Below are 6,215 nucleotides of genomic sequence, written 5' to 3'. Positions count from 1 at the left end.
CATTATAGGTGCGGATCCGTCTCTGCAGATTAGTTTTGGTGTCCGCCTGGCGATGCGGAGCCAAACGGATCCGTCCTGACTTACAATGTAAGTCAATGAGGACGGATCCGTTTTCACTGACACAATATGGTGCAATTGAAAACGGATCCGTCCCCCATTGACTTTTAGTGTAAGTCAAAATGGATCCGTTTGCATTATCTTTTTTTTTTTTTTCGTGGTAATGCAAACGGATCCGTTCTGAACGGATACAAGCATTTGCATTATCGGTGCGGATCCGTCTGTGCAGATACCAGACGGATCCGCACCTAACGCAGGTGTGAAAGTAGCCTAAGGCTGCATTCACAAGTCTGTGGTGTGTTGCGGACCCGCAAATTGCGGGTCCGCAACACACCAGCCCGGCGCCCCCATAGAAATGCCTATTCTTGTCCGCAAGCTGCGGACAAGAATAGGACATGCTCTATCTTGTTGCGGAGCTGCGGACCCAAAATCGGGGCCGAACTCCGCAATTGCGGCTGCAGACAGCACACTGTGTGCTGTCCGCATCCATTCCGTCCCCTTAGAGAATGAATGGGTCCGCACCCATTCCGCAAAATTGCGGAAAGGATGCGGACCCATTTTGCGGACGTGTGAATGGAGCCTAACTCTGCTGCTGGTGGAGGGAGGTTGGGGGGGGGGGCGGCGACGGGAAGGGGGGCCCCATGGTTCAGTTTTGCACCGGGCCCCCATGGATTGTGTGTACGCCACTGCTCCAGAGACATTACATATTATGTGGGGGTGAGGGGCTGGGAAAGTGTGAAATGCCACTGATGAGAAGGAAGAGGGGGACACTGGGAGACAGAACTTCTTGCCCTGTATAAAGTATAGTTGAGATAGTTGGTGGGAAAGGTCTGTGAGGGTCTGGAACAGGGGGACAAGATGTGCAGGGGCAGCAGCTCCAGGACTCTCCTAACTTCCCACTTCCCTCCCACAGTAACTTACCCCAGCGCTGCTGTGTGGAGTAGTGGGACCAGGGAGAGAAGAGGACTGAACTTTATACTGGAGGCACAGTGACTCAGAGAGAGCAGCGTCTCCATTATCTCCTGCTGCTGCCTCGGCTGTCGGCTCCTCTGGCTCTGCCCCCTCCTCACACATGATGGAATATCACACTGCAGAGAGGAGGGGGGGGGGGGGGAAGCTGTCTGCTCATGTCGGGTCGGTGAAGTTTACTTTGGAGAAAGGAGCAAGCGCTGCAAGGTATTGTGCTGTCCCTTTCACCAAAGTAAAATGATATGTGTGCCAGTGCTGCAGTCCAGCACCTGATAACAGCCAGGTGCCTGAAAGTATAGTAACTGCCCTGCTGGTGGCTCTGGCTGTAGTATAAGCAGACAGGCAAGGGGCCCACCGGGCATTTCACCGGCTTCCCGGTGAGCCAGTCTGAGCCTGTATAAAGCTGAGTGTATGTATGTATGTATGTCCACTTAAGGAATCCGCACCGTCACATTTACAATCACGAAATTTGGCACACAGGAAAATCAGGTGTCCGGGAAGGTGTCCGGGTCGCAGCTTTCTATGACGTACCTTTCCTGAGATATTCCCAAAAAATGCAAATATGGCACATCACATGATCACATTAGCCATTAGAAGCCTGCATGTCTTTCTCTTCATATCCCAATTGCCATACACACGGTCACATGTCCCTTGTCAGCCAATGGAAGCTCGCAGGTCTCCACATACACACAGTTTTACACCAGGTTTCCATAACAACCCAGCCATTTTTCTTCACTGCTGTAGCTCAGCTTTAAAGGGGCAGGGCGCTGTGGATGACACTGTTAAGGGAGCGGAGTGCTGTGGAGGTTACAGTTAAGGGGTCAGGTAGGGTGGCCATTCAGGCCACCCTCAAAATATGGACTTAAAAACCCTGCTGCTAGGTCACGATAAACCACGCCCCTGACCACGTTAGACCATGTCCCCCCCCCCCCACTCCGCATCCGATGGGTATTGATAAAATTAAGGTAAAAATCAACTTCTGTCAGCTACAGGGGTAGGAGTGAGGGTGACTTTCTCCCTGTAGCTCACGCGCAAACAGCACAGTGCTGCTGCCTGAGAGTGAGCTGTTCAAAAGGACATCCCTGTGTCCGTCCAGGCCCTGCGCCGGATAGAGGACAGGTAGTCTGAAAGCCGGACTGTCCAGCCTAAAACCGGACCTCTGGATACCCTAGTGGCAGGCTGCTGTGGCGGTCACAGTTAAGTGGGTGGTCTCCTATGGAGGTCAGTGTTAAGGGGAAGATTGCTGTAGAGGCCACTGTTAAGGGGATGGGGTACTGTGTAGGTCATTAATAAAGGGGCTACTGCTGTGGAGGCTACTGTTAAGGGGCCGGAATGCTGTGGAGGTCACTGTTAAAGGGGCGGGCACTGTGGAGATCTCTGTTAAGGGGGCAGGGAACAGTGGAGGTCACAGTTAAGGGGACGGTCCGCTATGGCGGTCAGTGTTAAGGGGAGGGGTGCTGTCGAGGTCACTGTTAAGGGGGTGGGGTCTTGTGGAAGTCACATTTTAAGGGAACGGAGCTCTGTGGAGCGGGGTACAGTGGAGGTCACTGTTAAGGGAGCGGGGTACTGTGGCAGTCACTGTTAAATGGGCAGTCGCTGTGGAGGTCTCTGCTAAGGGGGCCAGGAATGGTGGAGGTCAGTTAAGGGGACTGTAATCTATGGTCAGTGTTAAGGGGCGGGTGCTGTAGAGGTCACTGTTGAGGGGGCTGGCCCCTGTGGAGGTCACTGTCAAGGGGGTGGGGTGCTGTGGAACTCACTGTTAAAGGGGCAGGCTGCTGAAAAGGTCATAGTTAGTGTAGTGGGCTGCTGTGGAGGTCCTATTTTAAGGAGACGGGGCACTGGGGAGGGGGTCAGTGTTATAGTGGATACTGTTGATATCTTTTAACGACACAAACAAACATTAAGTGAAATAGATTTGGGTCCTTCAGCTAGTAATATTTATACATGTATGTTTTTATTAATATTATTACTTTGATGCTAATTATTTTCGCTTGTGTAGCCTTTATCATATATTTACATAATGTAAGCAAGTAAGGCTACTTTCACACTAGCGTTTTTACTGGATTCAGCAGGGTTCAGCAAAAACGCTTCCCTTACTGATAATACAACCATCTGCATCCGTTATGAACAAATCCGGTTGTATTATCTTTAACATACCCAAGACGGATCCGTCATGAACTCCATTGAAAGTCATTGGGGGACTGCCAAAGCCAAATAAAGATCCGGAGGTCCCTTCTAGCTATAGACCCATTTCCCTTCTAAACACCGATACTAAACTCTGGGCCAAACTTCTGGCACACAGAATTGCCCCTATCTTAAGAAACATTATCTCTCCTGACCAAACAGGTTTTGTAGGGGGGCGTGAGTGCAGGGACAGCACCTTCAGAGTACAGATGCTAATACAACATGCTCCAACTGTGCAAATGTGGAAGGATAAAGTGCAGGAAATCTGCAGATTTGAAGAGTTGTCTAGCTGGGAGACTCTGTCATGGTTACTTGGGCCAAGTGGTTAGAGAAATCCTGAGATACTCCCACCTCCCCCAGAGATGTTTTTCATCAGTTCATCATCTATCCTAATTGTCTCTCGATGGGTCCTCACATTTTTCGCTCATGTATATTGGAGGTATAGTCACTCTTTTTCTCTATTTGCCCACTTAGTCTTGCTGCATATATCTGTGACTGAAATATTGTACTCACTATGGCTGTATATTTTTTGCTCATTATCATTTATACTCCGTCATATGATCCAGGGGTATGTTGCCCCTAATGGTTGTGTTTTGCTTTAATTGTTGATATAATTTGTCAATAAAAAGAAATTTGAAAGAAAGTCATTGGGGGGCGAATCCGTTTTCTATTGTGTAAGGCTACTTTCACATTAGCGTTTTTCTTTTCCGGCACTGAGTTCCGTCACAGGGGCTCTATACCGGAAAAGAACTGATCAGGCATATCCCCATGCATTCTGAATGGAGAGAAATCCGTTCAGGATGCATCAGGATGTCTTCAGTTCAGTCATTTTGACTGATCAGGCAAAAGAGAAAACCGTAGCATGCAATAGGAATCTATTAGTGCCGGATCCGGCATTCAAAATACCGGAATGCCGGATCATTCCGGTCTGCGCATGCGCAGACCTTTAAAAATGAGAAGAAGAAAAATACCGGATCCGTTTTGCCGGATGACACCGGAAAACCGGATACGGTATTGCAATGCATTTTTCTGACTGATCAGGCATTTTTCTGACTGATCAGGATCCTGATCAGTCTGAAAAATGCCTGATCAGTCAGAAAAAATGACATCCGTTTGAATACAGTTTGCCTGATCAGGCAGTCAGTTCAGGCAACGGAACTGCCTGCCGGAATCAAACAACCCAAGTGTGAAAGTACCCTTAGGCTACTTTCACACTAGCATTTTCCGGTCCTAGGGGCTCTATACCGGAAAAGAACTGATCAGGCATATCCCCATGCATTCTGAATGGAGAGTAATCCGTTCAGGATGCATCAGGATGTCTTCAGTTCAGTCATTTTGACTGATCAGGCAAAAGAGCATGCTACGGTTTTATCTCCGGCGAAAAAAACGGAAGACTTGCCTGAATGCCGGATCCGGCATTTTTTTCCATAGGAATCTATTAGTGCCGGATCCGGCATTCAAAATACCGGAATGCCGGATCCGTCCTTCCGGTCTGCGCGTGCTCAGACCTTTATAAATGAGAAAAAAATAAATACTGGATCCGTTTTGCCTGATGACACTGAAAAAACGGATCCGGTATTGCAATGCATTTTTCTGACTGATCAGGCATTTTTCAGACTGATCAGGATCCTGATCAGTCTGAAAAATGCCTGATCAGTCAGAAAAAATGACATGCGTTTGTATACAGTTTGCCTGATCAGGCAGTCAGTTCAGGCAATGGAACTGCCTGCCGGAATCAAACAACGCAAGTGTGAAAGTACCCTTAGAGAAAATTGATCCGTCCCTATTGACTTGCATTGTGGGTCATGACGGATCCATCTTGTTCCGCATACCATGACGGAAAGAAAACTGCAGCATGTTGCGGTTTGCTCTCCGGTATGAGAACGCATCCAAATGGAACGGAATGCATTTTGGAGCATTCTGTTCTGTTTAGTTACGTTTTGTCCCCATTGACAATAAATGGGGACAAAACTGAAGTGTTTATTTTCTGGTATTGAGAACCTATGACAGATCTCAATACCGAAAAATATTAACGCTAGTGTGAAAGTAGCCTTATACGGTTCTTTGCAGTAAATTAGTTATGTGCTTGCCCAATCCTGGAGACACTTTTGGGAATATTATTTTCTGCATGCGCTTGATGCACTTATTCTTGTTGCACACTGGGCACACGCTCATTGCTATTTCCTAGTAATCTTAGCAAATTGGAATTATTGTCCTTAATGTGCTTGTTCATCTCTAGGAGACTTGGATGTTATGCGCCTGTACATATATATACAACTCCCGAGACTTCGGATATTGCGTACACACATATTGAATCCTACACTTGTATTCTTATTCTTGCTTTAGATTGTGAATGTGCTTGACTTCATGCACTATATGGATCACTTCTCTACCTTTTGGCTAAGATCAAGTGTAGTATCCGTTCTTATCAGTTCCTGTTGGTATAGTCCAGGCCACGAGTATGTAGAACAGAGAACCACACAGCATCCCTAGGGTGTACGCCTTTGGCCATTAGTGCCATATGGTAGGTGACCAGGGGCTCTACCGGATCTAAGCCAGGGCCTGAGATGTGTTTTAAATCCCGAGGTGAAGAAGTGTCCCAGGAGTCGTGACCCTGGGGTGCCTGAACTCACTGCTGGTAGGAGCCCACTGAGCGATGGAACACATGCACACTCTTCACTTTTGCAAATTTTTAGCGTACTCATCTCTATTCCTTGTCCGCCTATTAGTCCTGGCGTAAGAAAGAGAAATTTTTATAATTCTGGTTATCTGGGTTGTTTATTAGCACACATTCACTTTTTTTTTTATGTTCACTTTTCCATGTTTGTTTGTCACTAGGATTTTCAGAGCTGTGGCACCCTTATGGGCTACACTCTGGGGTCTAGGGAGGAAGGTGTGTGAGCCATCAGGTTCCTCACCACCCTGAAAAACCCCTTGGGCTCTCCCTCCGGGGAGAGTCCAGACCTAGTATTTTTGAGCTCCATGCCAACACCTAGGATGGCAGC

At 47.8% G+C, this 6,215-nt stretch overlaps 1 pseudogene; it reads left to right on the top strand.

Moving 5' to 3' along the window:
* The first annotated feature begins 5,590 nt into the window (after window positions 1-5,590).
* LOC120987357 lies at window positions 5,591-5,691 on the top strand (annotated as a pseudogene).
* Window positions 5,692-6,215: the final 524 nt, after the last annotated feature.

Source organism: Bufo bufo, chromosome 1 (assembly GCF_905171765.1).
Source record: "Bufo bufo chromosome 1, aBufBuf1.1, whole genome shotgun sequence".
NCBI classification, from domain to species: Eukaryota; Metazoa; Chordata; class Amphibia; order Anura; family Bufonidae; genus Bufo; species Bufo bufo.
Note: the sequence above shows the minus strand (reverse complement) of the source record. Positions and strands in the feature narration are given on the sequence as shown.